This window comes from Dendrobates tinctorius, unplaced genomic scaffold, assembly GCF_039654945.1.
Source record: "Dendrobates tinctorius isolate UK_male_01 unplaced genomic scaffold, ASM3965494v1 ptg000162l, whole genome shotgun sequence".
In the NCBI taxonomy this organism is placed as follows: Eukaryota; Metazoa; Chordata; class Amphibia; order Anura; family Dendrobatidae; genus Dendrobates; species Dendrobates tinctorius.
In genome coordinates, this window is record NW_027361829.1 from 11391312 (window position 1) to 11409348 (window position 18037).

Genomic DNA, 18037 nt, shown 5'->3' on the forward strand with positions numbered 1-18037 from the left:
TGGACACACGTCGGGGCTCGGAAGGGAAGTAGTGACGTTTTGGAATGCAGACTTTGATGGAATGGTCTGCGAGTGTCATGTTGCTTTTGGAGAGCCCCTGATGTACCTAAACAGTGGAAACCCCCCACAAGTGACCCCATTTTGGAAACTAGACCCCCTAAGGAACTTATTTAGATGTGTGGTGAGTACTTTGAACCCCCCCAGTGCTTCACAGAAGTTTATAACGACCGGGCGTGAAAATAAAAATATCGTATTTTTTCAACAAACATCATCTTTTAGTCCCCATTTTTTTTTATTTTCCCAAGGGTAAGGCCGGGGTCACACTAACCAACGCAAAATACAGTCAGTATTTTACATGCGTAATACGGATGAATGGCCCCTAAACAGTGCTCCGCATGTCATCCGTAATCAAGGTGTAGTCGCGCATTTTGCGCATATAAGCATCCGTATGTAATCCGTATGGCGAGATTTTTTCGCAGGCTTGCAAAATGGACATATAATGGAGCCCTATGACAGGGTTTCTAACAAAAACCAAAGAATAGATATAGACACATAGAATGCATATATATATATATATATATATGTATTCTATGTGTATATATCTATTCATTCGTTTCTTTATTAAAACTGTCAGTGTGAGTTTACTGTATAGCGCACTGAATTGCCGGCTTTGCTAAAAGACACCTGGTGCGTATTTCTCGCAAGTCACATGTGTGGTCCGTGTGTCATCCGTATTTTTTGCGCACCCAGAGACTTGCATTGGCGTATTACGGCCGTAGTGCGCTGACAATCGCAGCATGCTGCGATTGGCACGGACCGTAGAATACAGATAAGAAATATACGGCTGGTGCGAGGGACCCCATAGAGAGTCATTGGTCCGTGTCTAATGCGTGCTTTTAGCGCCTCTCACTCGGCCGTATTCCTCGCCAGTGTGACCCCGGCCTAACAGGAGAAATTGGACCCCAAAAGATGTTGTCAAATTTGTCCTGAGTACGCTGACACCCCTTATGTGGGAGAAAACTACTGTATGGGCACACGTCGGGGCTCGGAAGGGAAGTAGTGACGTTTTAGAATGCAGAGTTTGATGGAATGGTCTGCAGGTGTCATGATGCCTTTGGAGATCCCCTAATGTACCTAAACAGTGGAAACCCCCCACAAATGACCCCATTTTGGAAACTAGACCCCCACGGAACTTATCTAGATGTGTGGTGAGCACTTTGAACCCCCAAGTGCTTCACAGAAGTTTATAACGCCTGGGCGTAAAAATAAAAAATCATTTTTTTCCACAAAAATGATATTTTTGCCCCCCATTTTTTATTTTCCTAAGGGTAACAGGAGAAATTGGACCCCAAAAGTTGTTTTGCAATTTGTCCTGAGTATGCTAATACCCTATATGTGGGGGTAAAACACTTTGGGCACATGGCAGAGCTTGGAAGGGAAGGAGCACCATTTGACTTTTTCAACGCAGAATTGGCTGGAATTGAGATCAAACGCCATGTTGCATTTGGAGAGCCCCTGATGTGCCCAAACAGTCGAAACCCCCCAATTATAACTCTAACCCTAACACACCCCTAACCCTAATCTCAGCCCTAACCCTAGCCCTAACCCTAGCCCTAACCCTAACCCTAGCCCTAACCCTAGCCCTAACCCTAGCCCTAACCCTTACCCTAATGGGAAAATGGAAATAAATACATTTTTTTATTTTATTATTTTTCCCTAACTAAGGGGGTGATAACGGGGGGGTTTGATTTACTATTTATGGCGGTTTTTATGTTTGGCAGCTGTCACACGCTAAAAGACGCTTTTTATCGTAAAAATTTTTGCAACACCACATATTGAGAGCTATAATTTTTCCATATTTTGACCCACCGAGTCATGTGAGGTCTTATTCTTTGTGGCACGAGTTGACGTTTTTATTGGTACCATTTTCGGGCACGTGACATTTTTTGATCGCTTTTTATTAAGATTTTTGTGACGCAGAATGAACAAAAACCAGCGATTCAAGAATTTCTTTTGGGGGGTGCGTTTACACCGTTCCGCGTGTGGTAAAATTGATAAAGCGGTTTTATTCAGTACGGTTACAGTGATACCTCATTTAGGTCTTTTTTTTATGTTTTCGCGGTTTTATGCAATGAAAACTATTTTATATAAAAAATAATTATTTTTGCATCGCTTTATTCTGTGAGCTATAACTTTTTTATTTTTTTGTTGATGATGTTGTATGGTGGCTCGTTTTTTGCTGGATAAGCTGACGTTTTCAGCGGTACCATGGATATTTATATGCGTCTTTTTGATCGCGCGTTATTGCACTTTTTGTTCAGTGGTATGATAATAAATCATTATTTTTTGCTTCATTTTTTATTTTTATTTTTTAAGGGGTTCGCTAAAGGGGTTAACTAATGGGACAGTTTTATAGGGCGGGTCGTTATGGATACCAAATATGTGTACTTTTATTGTTTTTTTTTTATTTTCAAAAAATGAATTTATTGGGGAATTTTTTTTTTATTAATTTATTTGGCGATTTTTTAAAAATTATTTTTACACTTTTTTTTTTTTTAACTTTATTACATTGTCCCAGTTGGGACATCACTGTCCTGTGACAGATCGCTGATCTGTCACATCACAGATCACTGTGACAGATCAGCGATCTGTCACAGGTAGAGTTGAGCGAAACGGGTCGAAAAAATTCAAAAGTCACCGACTTTTGGCAAAGTCGGGTTTCATGAAACGAAACCCGACCCTAGGATGAGGTCGGCCACGAGGTCGGCGACTTACGCGCCAAAGTCGCATTTCAAAAGTTTGTTTTGCGCTCTTTTTCAGCCAATCAGGATCCACGGACACTGTGGGCAACGTGATGACATAGGCACGGGTCACCACCATCTTTCAGAAGGGCATGCAAGTGATTGGCTTGCTTTGGTGGGCGTCACAGGGGGTATAAAAGGGCGTGCACGCCGACCGCCATCTTACTTCTGCCGATCTTAGTATAGGGAGAGGTTGCTGCTGATTCTGTAGGGAGAGCGTTAGGCAGGGAAGAAGACAAAAAAACTGCTTCTGCTGCTAGCGATTTGGCCTGCACAACACACCAGTCACTGTGTGTGCAGTGCAAGGGGAGGCTATATCGTGGTGTATCAGTGGTGTTGGTTGTTGGGCTGCCTTCTAAGGCTTCCTGACATTCCTGCATTGCTGTTTACCCACTGCTCCGCAAACTGCTTTTTTAAAAGCAATCCAATCTCCCTTATCCTCTAGTCACTTTTGTCACAGCTCTGCCATCGAGCCTGTCACATAGCGCTCAGATATTCATTGGGCCTCACACAATCCAAAAGTGTCCAGTGTCCAAAAGTGTGTGCAGAGATTCAAAATCTCCCTTATCCTCTAGTCACTTTGGTCACAGCTGTGCCATCGAGCCTGTCACATAGCGCTCAGATATCAGTGGGCCTCACACAATCCAAAAGTGTCCATCCAGTGTCCAAAAATGTGTGCAGAGATTCAAAATCTCCCTTATCCTCTAGTCACTTTGGTCACAGCTGTGCCATCGAGCCTGTCACATAGCGCTCAGATATCAGTGGGCCTCACACAATCCAAAAGTGTCCAGTGTCCAAAAGTGTGTGCAGAGATTCAAAATCTCCCTTATCCTCTAGTTACTTTTGTCACAGCTGTGCCATTGAGCATGTCACATAGCGCTCAGATATCAGTGGGCCTCACACAATCCAAAAGTGTCCACTGTCCACAAGTGTGTGCAGAAATTCAAAATCTCCCTTATCCTCTAGTCACTTTTGTCACAGCTGTGCCATCGAGCCTGTCACATAGCGCTCAGATATTCATTGGGCCTCACACAATCCAAAAGTGTCCAGTGTCCAAAAGTGTGTGCAGAGATTCAAAATCTCCCTTATCCTCTAGTCACTTTTGTCACAGCTGTGCCATCGAGCCTGTCACATAGCGCTCAGATATCAGTGGGCCTCACACAATCCAAAAGTGTCCACTGTCCACAAGTGTATGCAGAAATTCAAAATCTCCCTTATCCTCTAGTCACTTTTGTCACAGCTGTGCCATCGAGCCTGTCACATAGCGCTCAGATATTCATTGGGCCTCACACAATCCAAAAGTGTCCAGTGTCCAAAAGTGTGTGCAGAGATTCAAAATCTCCCTTATCCTCTAGTCACTTTTGTCACAGCTGTGCCATCGAGCCTGTCACATAGCGCTCAGATATCAGTGGGCCTCACACAATACAAAAGTGTCCACTGTCCACAAGTGTGTGCAGAAATTCAAAATCTCCCTTATCCTCTAGTCACTTTTGTCACAGCTGTGCCATCGAGCCTGTCACATAGCGCTCAGATATTCATTGGGCCTCACACAATCCAAAAGTGTCCAGTGTCCAAAAGTGTGTGCAGAGATTCAAAATCTCCCTTATCCTCTAGTCACTTTTGTCACAGCTGTGCCATCGAGCCTGTCACATAGCGCTCAGATATCAGTGGGCCTCACACAATCCAAAAGTGTCCAGTGTCCAAAAGTGTGTGCAGAGATTCAAAATCTCCCTTATCCTCTAGTCACTTTTGTCACAGCTGTGCCATCGAGCCTGTCACATAGCGCTCAGATATTCATTGGGCCTCACACAATCCAAAAGTGTCCAGTGTCCAAAAGTGTGTGCAGAGATTCAAAATCTCCCTTATCCTCTAGTCACTTTTGTCACAGCTGTGCCATCGAGCCTGTCACATAGCGCTCAGATATCAGTGGGCCTCACACAATCCAAAAGTGTCCACTGTCCACAAGTGTGTGCAGAAATTCAAAATCTCCCTTATCCTCTTGTCACTTTTGTCACAGCTGTGCCATCGAGCCTGTCACATAGCGCTCAGATATCAGTGGGCCTCAAACAATCCAAAAGTGTCCAGTGTCCAAAAGTGTGTGCAGAGATTCAAAATCTCCCTTATCCTCTAGTCACTTTTGTCACAGCTGTGCCATCGAGCCTGTCACATAGCGCTCAGATATCAGTGGGCCTCACACAATCCAAAAGTGTCCAGTGTCCAAAAGTGTGTGCAGAGATTCAAAATCTCCCTTATCCTCTAGTCACTTTTGTCACAGCTGTGCCATCGAGCCTGTCACATAGCGCTCAGATATCAGTGGGCCTCACACAATCCAAAAGTGTCCAGTGTCCAAAAGTGTGTGCAGAGATTCAAAATCTCCCTTATCCTCTAGTCACTTTTGTCACAGCTGTGCCATCGAGCCTGTCACATAGCGCTCAGATATCAGTGGGCCTCACACAATCCAAAAGTGTCCAGTGTCCAAAAGTGTGTGCAGAGATTCAAAATCTCCCTTATCCTCTAGTCACTTTTGTCACAGCTGTGCCATCGAGCCTGTCACATAGCGCTCAGATATCAGTGGGCCTCACACAATCCAAAAGTGTCCACTGTCCACAAGTGTATGCAGAAATTCAAAATCTCCCTTATCCTCTAGTCACTTTTGTCACAGCTGTGCCATCGAGCCTGTCACATAGCGCTCAGATATTCATTGGGCCTCACACAATCCAAAAGTGTCCAGTGTCCAAAAGTGTGTGCAGAGATTCAAAATCTCCCTTATCCTCTAGTCACTTTTGTCACAGCTGTGCCATCGAGCCTGTCACATAGCGCTCAGATATCAGTGGGCCTCACACAATACAAAAGTGTCCACTGTCCACAAGTGTGTGCAGAAATTCAAAATCTCCCTTATCCTCTAGTCACTTTTGTCACAGCTGTGCCATCGAGCCTGTCACATAGCGCTCAGATATTCATTGGGCCTCACACAATCCAAAAGTGTCCAGTGTCCAAAAGTGTGTGCAGAGATTCAAAATCTCCCTTATCCTCTAGTCACTTTTGTCACAGCTGTGCCATCGAGCCTGTCACATAGCGCTCAGATATCAGTGGGCCTCACACAATCCAAAAGTGTCCAGTGTCCAAAAGTGTGTGCAGAGATTCAAAATCTCCCTTATCCTCTAGTCACTTTTGTCACAGCTGTGCCATCGAGCCTGTCACATAGCGCTCAGATATTCATTGGGCCTCACACAATCCAAAAGTGTCCAGTGTCCAAAAGTGTGTGCAGAGATTCAAAATCTCCCTTATCCTCTAGTCACTTTTGTCACAGCTGTGCCATCGAGCCTGTCACATAGCGCTCAGATATCAGTGGGCCTCACACAATACAAAAGTGTCCACTGTCCACAAGTGTGTGCAGAAATTCAAAATCTCCCTTATCCTCTTGTCACTTTTGTCACAGCTGTGCCATCGAGCCTGTCACATAGCGCTCAGATATCAGTGGGCCTCAAACAATCCAAAAGTGTCCAGTGTCCAAAAGTGTGTGCAGAGATTCAAAATCTCCCTTATCCTCTAGTCACTTTTGTCACAGCTGTGCCATCGAGCCTGTCACATAGCGCTCAGATATCAGTGGGCCTCACACAATCCAAAAGTGTCCAGTGTCCAAAAGTGTGTGCAGAGATTCAAAATCTCCCTTATCCTCTAGTCACTTTTGTCACAGCTGTGCCATCGAGCCTGTCACATAGCGCTCAGATATCAGTGGGCCTCACACAATACAAAAGTGTCCAGTGTCCAAAAGTGTGTGCAGAGATTCAAAATCTCCCTTATCCTCTAGTCACTTTTGTCACAGCTGTGCCATCGAGCCTGTCACATAGCGCTCAGATATCAGTGGGCCTCACACAATCCAAAAGTGTCCAGTGTCCAAAAGTGTGTGCAGAGATTCAAAATCTCCCTTATCCTCTAGTCACTTTTGTCACAGCTGTGCCATCGAGCCTGTCACATAGCGCTCAGATATCAGTGGGCCTCACACAATCCAAAAGTGTCCAGTGTCCAAAAGTGTGTGCAGAAATTCAAAATCTCCCCTGTCCTATAGACACCTTGTACCTTGTTTTACATTACTATATAGTTTGTTGGATTTTGTCTACATTTCTACCAAAAATGAGGAAGGCTGGTGGAAGAGGCCGTGGAATTGGGCGGGGGTTGGCAGCTGGTAATGATGGTGTTGGTGGTGGATCTGATGGTAGTGGCAAGTGCAAAATAGGACCGAATGCAGGAGGTGCTGACCCTGCGTCATCGTCTGGCTACATAAGGCCTCGAACGCTTAGTTTTCTAGGAGTTGGCAAACCGCTTTTAAAGCCAGAGCATCAGGAAAAAGTTTTGTCTTACATTGCTGACTCAGCCTCCAGCTCTATCGCCTCCTCTTCTTCAGTTGTAAAAAGTAAAAGCACTGAGTCGTCATTGGAGGCTCATGTTCATGAACCACACCTTTCCTTGTGTCCTTCACCCCAACCAAGATTGAAGGATGACGCAGGCCATACTACTGATTACTCCATGGAGCTGTTTTCACATACCATGCCTGGATTATCAAGTGAAATTGTGAATTACCCAGGCCAAGATGAATCTGACATGGAGTGCACTGATGCACAGCCACTGATGGATGATTCTGCTGGTACATTCACTCAGAGCACTACATTGTCCTCACAGTGTACAGAGCCAGATTCTGACCCTGATGAGACTCAGGTGCCCCTTCCCGCACACTATACCACCATACACGGTGACACAGAGGAAGGTGCACATGACATAGAAGAGGAGGTGATGGATGACCCAGTTGTTGACCCAGATTGGCATCCATTGGGGGAAGAGGGTGCTGCTTCCAATAGCTCAGATGAGGAGCATCCACAGCAGACATCGACATCGCAACAGCTGTTATCTGGCAGGCCCGGAGCACTCCAAAGACAGGTTCCAAACATCAAAAGAGTTGCTGGACAGCTTGTCCAGAGGGTCAAAAGATCACAGCGTGCTAGGCCGCAAAATGTCTGCCAAAGTAGGAAGAGTGCAGTGTGGCACTTTTTTGAACAAAATCCTCATGATCAGGCAAAGGTTATCTGTAAGAAGTGCGCAAAGACCTTTAGCCGAGGGAAAAATCTGAAAAATTTGAATACCAGTTGCATGCTTAGACATTTAACCAGCATGCACTTGCAAGCGTGGACACAACACCAAACCTCAAGTGCCACATATGCAACTGATCACAACGAAGGTAGTCAGCAACGCTACATTGTTTCCCCCACTGTAAGCCCACCGGTTAGCACAGCAGCAAATGTTGAGGTGTCGTTGCAAGACCACAGCAGTCAGGGAATCCCACTGTTATATCAACGAAAGACTGATTCTAGGCCATCAGAAAGAACACCAACTCCATCACCATCATCAACCCTCTCTCAGTCCGCCCTGTCCATCGCTACTTCCACCATATGCAGCTCTCAAGTCCAGCTCACCCTCCCAGACACTATGAGTAGGTCAAGAAAGTACTCAGTCTCTCATCCGCGTACACTGGGTTTGAACGCCCACATTGCCAAACTAATCTCGTTTGAGATGATGCCCTTTCGGTTGGTGGAAAGCACAGCTTTCCGCGAACTCATGGCCTATGCAGTACCACGCTATGACCTACCCAGTCGCCACTTCTTCTCTCGCAAAGCCATCCCAGCCCTCCACCATCATGTGAAAGACCATGCACTCAAGCAGTCAGTGAGCGGAAAGGTGCACCTCACAACTGATGCATGGTCCAGTCGGCATAGCCAGGGCCGTTACGTGTCCATCACTGCGCACTGGGTTAATGTGGTGGATGCAGGGTCCACAGGGGACAGCGGTGGTGGGACAGTGCTGCCTAGCCCACGGTATAGGAAACAGTTGGCTGTAGGCGTTCGACCCTCCTCCTCCTCCTCCAGAAGCGAAAGCTCGTCCACAGAGCGCAGTCGTACGAGCACTCCATCTGCAGCTGCCACTGTTGCACACGATGTGTCCCCCTATCGAGCAGCTAGTGGAAAGCGTCAGCAGGCTGTGTTGCAGATGATGTGTTTGGGCGACAGACACACCGCCGAGGTGCTGGCCGAGTACTTGAAGCGACAAACTGAGTCATGGCTGGGCAGTGTACATCTTGAGGCAGGCAAGGTAGTTAGTGATAACGACCGTAATTTTGTGGCAGCCATAGCCCTTTCAAAACTCAGCCACATACCTTGCTTGGCTCACACCTTGAACCTGGTGGTGCAGTGCTTCCTCAAAAATTATCCGGAGTTAACAGCCCTGCTCCAGAAGGTGCGAAGACTGTGCGCGCACATCCGCCGTACGCCTGTACACTCCGTTCGTATGCAGAAGCTGCAGCGATTGCTCCACCTTCCCAACCACCGCCTCATTATCGACATTGCAACAAGGTGGAACTCCACCCTGCACATGGTGGAGCGGCTGTGCGAGCAGAGGCAGGCCATAATGCATTTGTGGGAGGATACACGGCCAGGCACTTTGAGAGCAGACATGGAGTTGACAGGTGTGCAGTGGTCGAAGCTGAAAGACCTTTGTAAAGTCCTTCAGTGTTTTGAGGAATGCACACGGCTGGTAAGCGCAGACGACGCCATCCTAAGCATGAGCATCCCACTTATGCGTCTGCTCATGCAAACTTTGACGCACCTTAAGGAGCAGGCGTCTGCAGCCAATGTTGATGAGGAGGAAGAGGAGGAGGGAATCCTTTATGACATTCAGCCATTGTCTGCTCAGGGACCTCTCCTGGACGAGGTGGAGGAAGAAGAGGAGGAGGAGGAGGATGATGGGGATGATTACTTAGGGGAGGAGGATGCATCTCGTGGGGCAAGTGAAAATGATGGCATGGCAAGGTCTGGTACAGGGTTTGTGCGTGACTGGAGGGATGTGGATTTGCCAGAAAGTGCTCCTCCACCCAGCACTCGCAGTGCATCATTGACACCGGGAACATTGGCCCACATGTCAGATTATGCCTTGCGGATCCTAAAAAGGGACCCCCGCATTGCCAAAATGATGAACGATGACGACTACTGGTTGGCCAGCATCCTGGATCCATGCTATAAAGGCAAATTACAAAACATCATGCCACAGGAGAACCTTGACCTAATATTGGCTAATAAACAAGCAACTCTGATAAATCGGTTGCTTGAGGCATTCCCAGCACACAGCAGCGGTGATGGTTCTCACACGAGCCGTACGGGCCAGGGGCAGCTTGGCAGAGGTGTTCGTGGTGCACACAGCAGAAGTGGCGTTGGAGACAGGGGTTTCATGACAATGTTGTGGACTGATTTTTCAAATACCGCTCACACAACTGGTAATACTGCATCGATGGAAAGTGACAGGAGACAGCAGTTGTCAACTATGGTTACAAACTACTTTTCCTCCCATATCGATGTTCTCCCACACAGGTCATTCCCCTTTGACTATTGGGCCGCTAAACTGGACACCTGGCCTGAATTGGCCCAATATGCCTTACAGGAGCTCGCTTGCCCAGCTGCAAGTGTGCTATCGGAAAGAGTCTTCAGTGCAGCTGGATCAATCCTGACAGAAAAAAGGACCCGTCTGTCAACCCAAAATGTGGATGATCTAACCTTCATTAAAATGAACCACGCATGGGTTTCCAAGGATTTTGTCCCACCTTCCCCTGATGACACATAGGGTGACAGAAAAATGGCTTGCTTTGGTCCACCTCTTCCTGGTACTTCACCTATTTCGCCTTTTGCATCAGCTGAATGTCCAACATCAACATATGCCACTTTCTAAAACTCCCTAACTGTGCCGCCTCCCCCCCCATGGCCGGGGTCACCACCTACCGCATGACACCGTGCGAGTGCCGTTGCCCTGGACAGGTGGGTAGGCTGACTCTTGGGCGCGGGCACTGGCACAGGGTCCCTCATAGTGCAATCAAGTGTCTCTGACGGTGGTGGTGCACACCCGCCGTCAGACACACCGCTGTACTATGAGGGGCCCAGTGCCAGTACCGACGCCCACGAGTGGGCCCCCCTTGCTTGGGCAGGGCCCCAGCATTTGCAATCTTTACCTCTCCCTGCTCCTCCGCTGTGTAATCTGGGCCGTCAAATCCATACTGTGCCTGACACCGTCTGAGCCTACCTCCTGAGACATATATTTTGAATGTGTACGCTATCCATACATGTTATCCAGGGATACGGTACCCTTTCTAACCTTTGTGCAATCACGTGCAATCCATACTGGGCCTAACACCGTCTGAGCCTGCCTCCTGAGACATATATTTTGAATGTGTACGCTATCCATACATGTTATCCAGGGATACGGTACCCTTTCTAACCTTTGTGCAATCACGTGCAATCCATACTGGGCCTAACACCGTCTGAGCCTGCCTCATGCTGTATAGACATATATTTTGAATGTGTACGCTATCCATACATGTTATCCAGGGATACGGTACCCTTTCTAACCTTTGTGCAATCACGTGCAATCCATACTGGGCCTAACACCGTCTGAGCCTGCCTCATGCTGTATAGACATATATTTTGAATGTGTACGCTATCCATACATGTTATCCAGGGATACGGTACCCTTTCTAACCTTTGTGCAATCACGTGCAATCCATACTGGGCCTAACACCGTCTGAGCCTGCCTCCTGAGACATATATTTTGAATGTGTACGCTATCCATACATGTTATCCAGGGATATGGTACCCTTTCTAACCTTTGTGCAATCACGTGCAATCCATACTGGGCCTAACACCATCTGAGCCTGCCTCCTGAGACATATATTTTGAATGTGTACGCTATCCATACATGTTATCCAGGGATACGGTACCCTTTCTAACCTTTGTGCAATCACGTGCAATCCATACTGGGCCTAACACCGTCTGAGCCTGCCTCATGCTGTATAGACATATATTTTGAATGTGTACGCTATCCATACATGTTATCCAGGGATACGGTACCCTTTCTAACCTTTGTGCAATCACGTGCAATCCATACTGGGCCTAACACCGTCTGAGCCTGCCTCCTGAGACATATATTTTGAATGTGTACGCTATCCATACATGTTATCTGGGGATACGGTACCCTTTCTCACCTTTGTGCAATCACGTGTAATCCATACTGGGCGTGAGAACGGCTGGCGAGCTGTTAAGCAAGCTACAGCACCTGTCCAGACAAGTACAGGGATTCCCTAGCGAGGAGACTTATTTGATTGTTTTCAATGTTGGGACAGCAATTTTTGGGGAGCACTATACTCTGGAGAATGATAGATGGGGCCCACCATACACTGGAACATTCCAAAGGTGGACATCAGACACTGGAGCAGCATTTACAGGGCCCATTATACACTAGAGCATTAGAAATGGGGCCCATTATGTTTGGAGCATTATTTGGGCCCATAAGACAGTGGAGCTTCATCCATGGGGACCAACATATACTGTAGCATTATGTGGAGCTCATCATATACTGTTTCAAACATTACATGGGACCAATGATTCTGTATGGAGAAATAGATGGGCCTCGTCATGAGATGTAAAAAGTGAGGTATTTTTCATTGTACTATACCGCTATTTCTCTGCCGTATCGGAGCATGATGAGTTGTGGTATGTGTTAAAGGGGCGCTCTTTCGCCCAGGGCACATGAAAACCTGCAGCCAGCCCTCCCCCCCCACAACTTTAGCCAAATAACCCCCATTTTTCAGTGCGTAACTTGTATTATGAAGTTAATTAAGGTTGACAAGCTTAAGAAAGAAGAATTGATGCTTTTGGCATTCAAATGGGCACTGTAGGTGTGTTTCCTGTCCTCCTCTCACTGCCGACTTTTATTCCCCATTGACTTACATTGGGTTTCGTGTTTCGGGACGACCCCGACTTTTCCCTATAATCGGACGATCTTGCTAGACCCGACTTTTGGAAAAGTCGGGTTTCACGAAACGAAACGCGACCCTAAAAATCCAAAAGTCGCTCAACTCTAGTCACAGGCATAGACGCAGACTTCCTCATGCCTGCGCTTTGCAGGCACTGAGGAAGCCAGCTCCCTACAGGAGCGGTGGCGGTCTGTGAGGGATCGTTTCAAGAAGGAGTTCAATAAAGAGATGCGGGCCCCGAGTGGATCTGGAGGACGCAGGAGCAAGTACAAGTACGCACGAGCCCTGTCGTTCCTCCGGGATACAATGGTCACCAGAAGGTAAATATTACACACCACATGTGAAAAAAAAATGTTTAGATGTAACAATTTTTTTTCAGCCAGAGCCATGCCATGTCACTATTTTAATTGTTTTTTTTCTCTTTATTCCACAGCACGGTGAGCAGCACTCGGGAGCCTGCATGATTGGACCCTTCTGAGGCGATCCCTGAGGAGACCGGCACCGAGGGACACTTCGACCGCCCCGCTACATCTGCACCTTCCCAGCCTTCCCACACATTCGACCCATCTGTCCCATCCACCAGAACAGGAGCATCGTGGCCGCCTACATTACATGAAGCTGCTGGTGAGGAGATCGCTTTCCCTTTACCCCACCCTTCTGCCCCTGCCACCTCTAGTACACCTGTAGGTACTGGGCGGCAGCGGCAGAGGGGTCAGGAAAAGCCTTAAGCGCCAGAGTTCTTGCATCTGAATGCATCTTTCCAGAACTGTCTAAAAGTCTTGTCAGAGCAAATCTCTGCAGGCTTTCAGCAGATCAACTCCAGCATTCTGGAGGTGAAGACACTTCTGCAAACCATGCATTCAGAAGCAAGATCTTCGCCAAACCACAAGTTTTTCAGATCTGTTGTGGAGCGCATGGAAACGCTCTCTCCTACCCAGCAGATGCATGTAATGCATTCGTGCCACGGTGCTCTCCAGCACGTTACCTCCCAACCTCCTCCTCCCACCCCAGTAGTTCCTCCACCTGCACCCCCTCCAGCCACTTTCCATCCTCCCCCTCCTATTACATACCAGCCACCTCCCCAGTACCAGCAACCCTCCCCAGTACCAGCAACCTCCCCAGTACCAGACATCTCCCCACTTCCAGCAACCTGCCCCGTACCAAACTCCTTCCCCGTACCAAACTCCTTCCCCATACAACTTTCCATCAACATCATCTGCTCCTACAGTCCCTGCCCAACCCTCCACTCCACCGCCCACCACCTCTTCTGCCTCCCACATGTCCACCCATTCTGTAGCTTTTTCCACAGCTTCACCTCTAACTGTTCCTTCCCCACCACGATCCCAGTCCTCTCTCCACACTCCCAGTGTCGAAGTGTCCCGCAGCCCATCCAGCAGTATTTCCACCCCACACTACACCGATTTATAATGTGTGTTTTGTAATAAAAATGCCCATTTGGTTTCAAACCTTTATTAAAAAAGTTTTTTTAACTTTAAAAACATTTTACAAAAAAAAATATTTTAAATAAAAGTTAAATTATCGTTTTACAATGGTTGTCTGTCATTTCTTTCTGCGGCGAAATATGTTTAAAAAAAAGGTTAAATACAGGGTATTTCAAAGGTCAAAAGGTATTCAAAACCAGGTATATAACTGTGGGTAAATTTTAGCTTTTTGCCACAGTTGTGTTCCTGGTTGTGTTTGAAGCAAAGTATTTCACCTAAAAAGTTGTGTTTATTGTTGGTGATTTCCTAACAATGTACACAACGTTTGTTAAAAGGTGAAATACTTTGCATAAAACACAACCAGGTACACACCTGTGGCCTAAAGCTAAAAATATTAAGACCATGACAAGATAGCCAACTTTGGTTGGCAAAGGTATATACTGTTGGTACAGAAGGTACACAAGTTTGGTTAAGGGCACAAATCTTTCACACTCTGTCATCCTGCCAGTGTACTCTGCCTTGAGGTGACATAAAGTATAGTGCAAAATTGTCCCTCATTACTGAAACCGTCACAGAACTTCTAGTGGTAATGTCATGGTAATCTTGCAAGGTGGTTTCTTCAGAGGTGTCCTAAATGGAAATGGGTTCCTTGCAGATAACAAAATTGTGGAGTACCATGCAAGCTTTGATCACCTCGCCCACAGTTTCTGTCTTGAGGTTGATCGCAGTCAATAGGACCCGCCATTTGGCTGTCAGAATAGCAAAGGTACATTCAACCATTCTTCTTGCTCTTGTGAGGCGGTAATTAAAAATGCGTTTTGTTCTTGACAATCCTCTGCTACCTTACGGTTTCAAAAGGTGTTCTGACAGCTGGAAGGCTTCATCCCCTACACAGACAAATGGCATAGGTGGACCAGATGTTTGCGGCAGCGGTCTAGGGGATGGGAACTGGAAGGTGTTTCCATACAGTTTACGCCCCATGGCAGACAGTTTGAAAACTTGAGAGTCATTGGAGCGGCCATAGGCCCCAATATCAACAGCAATAAATTTGCATTCCGCGTCAGCGATGGCCATGAGGACAATTGAAAAATATTTCTCGTAATTGAAATATTCCGATCCCGATCCGGCTGGCTTTACAATGCGGATATGTTTCCCGTCCACAGCGCCCAAGCAGTCCGGAAACTGACATATCTGTTGAAACTTTTCTGAAATTTCAATCCACCTCTCTGTTGTGGGCTCTGGTAAAAACGCTTCAGCTAAGGAGTCCCACAGTGCACGGCATGTGTACTTCACTATTCCAGATATGGTGGAAATCCCGAGTCTGTACTGGAAATGCAGTGATGAAAGGGATTCTCCAGTTGCAAGAAATCTGTGGGGAATTAAAAAACAATCAGTTAGTTTAAAATAACAGCATTACATACCAAAACTCAGCTATAACACTTGGAGATACAAACTACCACCAACAAGATTGCAGTGAAAGTGTGCTCTGATGCGAGCATATCCAATAAATGTGGCTTACCTTAAAGTCACCATCAGACGCTCTGCGGGTGAAACAGAGAAGCGGCAATAGGTGTCCGATTTTCTTATGAGGTGTGCAATGCGCTCCACCAAGTAATCAAGATTCTCCATTTTCATCCGAACATATCCAAAAAATTTATCCGGGTTTCGTCTAAGGTCCATGCAGAGTCTTGGCTGTGATGGGGTGGATCCACAAACATCGTCTACGATGCCTGATGCGCTGCTTTCTCGCTGTCTCCTTCTCCAGAACAATCACCCTCAAACGATTCGCCTCCGCTGTAAAATCCGCCAAATTCTTCAAAATATTTCCAATCACAACATCCATCTTCGCCAGTAACTTGCTCTTCTCTCCAACCTGCACTTTCTCCTCTACAACCTGTCAAAGAAGGGCTGTAGGAACACGCTATATATAGTTTTTCAGTAGCCAATCCCGTTCGGAAGGCCACAAGAGGCGATTTTAAAAACCGGATCCGGCGTTATCCGTCGAAAAACGGATCGAAAACCGGATGAACCGGATTAGACGGATCCGGTTTTGGCTGTCAAGCGCAAGACGGATCCGGCAGAAAACCAGATCCGTCACATCCAGTTTTACAAAACATTTGCCGGATCTGGCGCTCCAGCACGACGCCGGAACGCGCCTGACGCCGAAAACCTGATGTGTGAAAGTAGCCTAACCCCTGGTACACCGCGATCATGTTTGATCGCGGTGTACAAGGGGTTAACGTGTCGGGGCGGTCCATGACCGCACCTGACACATTGTGCCGGGTGTCAGCTGTGATAATCAGCTGACACCCGGCCGCCATCAGCTGCACTCACCACGTGGGTGCCGCTGATCGCTATGACGTACTATCCCGTCCCTGGGAAATAAGTTCCAGGGCACATGGACGGGATAGTACGTCATATGGCAGAAAGGGGTTAATACCATAGAAAAATAGAGCTTAATATTTGATAGTAAAACATTTGTTTGCAAGTACAGAGGTCAGATATTTCCTGTAGTTCTTGATCAAGCTTTCACACACTTGCAGCAGGGATGTTGGCTCACTCCCTTCTATACAGTGCAGTCATCCTGTCCCATTTGCATAAAAGCAGTTTCCCAGAACATTCTTCATGGTTGGGACCATGTTCTTGGGGTTGTACTCATCCTTATTCTTCCTCCAAACACAGCGAGTGAAGTTGATACCAAAAAGTTTTAGTTTGGTCTCATCTGACCACATGATCTTCTCTTATGCCTCTTGTGGATCATCCAGATGGTCATTGGTGAACTTCAAATGGACTGGGGCATGTGCTGGCATGAGCAGGGGGACCTTGTGTGCCCTGCAGGATTTTAATTCATGGCGGCGCAGCGTGTTACTAATGGTAATGTTTGAGATTGTGGTCCCAGCTCTCTTTAGGTCATTGACCCTCCCTCCTATGTAGTTCTGGGCTGATTCTTGACCTTTCTCAGAATCATTATTACCTCATGAGGCAAGATCTTGTATGGAGCCCAGATGAAGAAAGATTGACAATCATCTTGTGTTTTTTCCATTTTCTAATAATTGTGCCTTCTTACCAAGCTGCTTGACTATTGTCCTATCGCTCATCCCAGCCTTCTACAGGTACAATTTTTGTCCCTAGTGTCCTTAGACAGCTCCTTGTTCTTGACCATGGTGTAAAGGTTGGAACTTGATTGATTGAGTCTGTGGATAGGTGTCTTTTATACTGGTAACAAGTTCAATCAGGTGCAATTAATACAGGTAATGAGAGCAGAGTAGGAGGACTTCTTAAAGAAAAACTAACAGGTCTGTGAGAGCCAGAATTCTTGGTGATTGTTAGGTGATCAAATAGTTATTTCTAGAGTTGAGTGAATATCTTCGGTTCCCCGCTTATTTGGCAAGCTATAGCGCCTGCCGAATAAGCTACAGTGGGAACCCAGCTTCCTGGACAACGCCGGCTGAACAGCTGATTGCCACTACAGCTGCATGTGTCACGGCCGTGTCACTGTCACAGCACATGCCTGCAGAGCCTGTGTGTTGGGCCGGCACAATTCAGAAAGCTGGGTTCCCACTGCAGCTTATTCGGCAAGCGTTATAGCTTGCCGAAGAAGCGGGGAACTGAAGATATTCGCTCAACTGTACTTATTTCATGCAATGAACTATAATATGATAATTTTAAAACCATACAATGTGATTTCCTGGTTTTTATTTTTAGCCTCTATCTCTCAAAGTTGAAGTGTAAAAATGACAGACCTTTCCATACTTTGTAGGTGGGAAACTTGCAAATTCGGCAATGTATCAAATACTTTTTTCCCCGTTGTATAATGAAAGTTATAAAATGTGTATTAGTTTGTCAAATATATATAGCCCAACATAATACAGCTCTGGCAAAAATTAAGAGACTACTTCCACATGTTCAGTTTGTCTGTATTTTCTCTTTATAGGTATATTTTTGAGTAA

The 18037-nt window shown here is 46.6% G+C and overlaps 1 protein-coding gene across 1 annotated transcript in view; it reads left to right on the forward strand.

The window, feature by feature from the left end:
- Nucleotides 1-18037, forward strand: part of VWC2 (von Willebrand factor C domain containing 2) — a 1187314-nt gene that overhangs the window by 871868 nt on the left and 297409 nt on the right. The gene's annotated exons all lie outside the window — the stretch shown is intronic.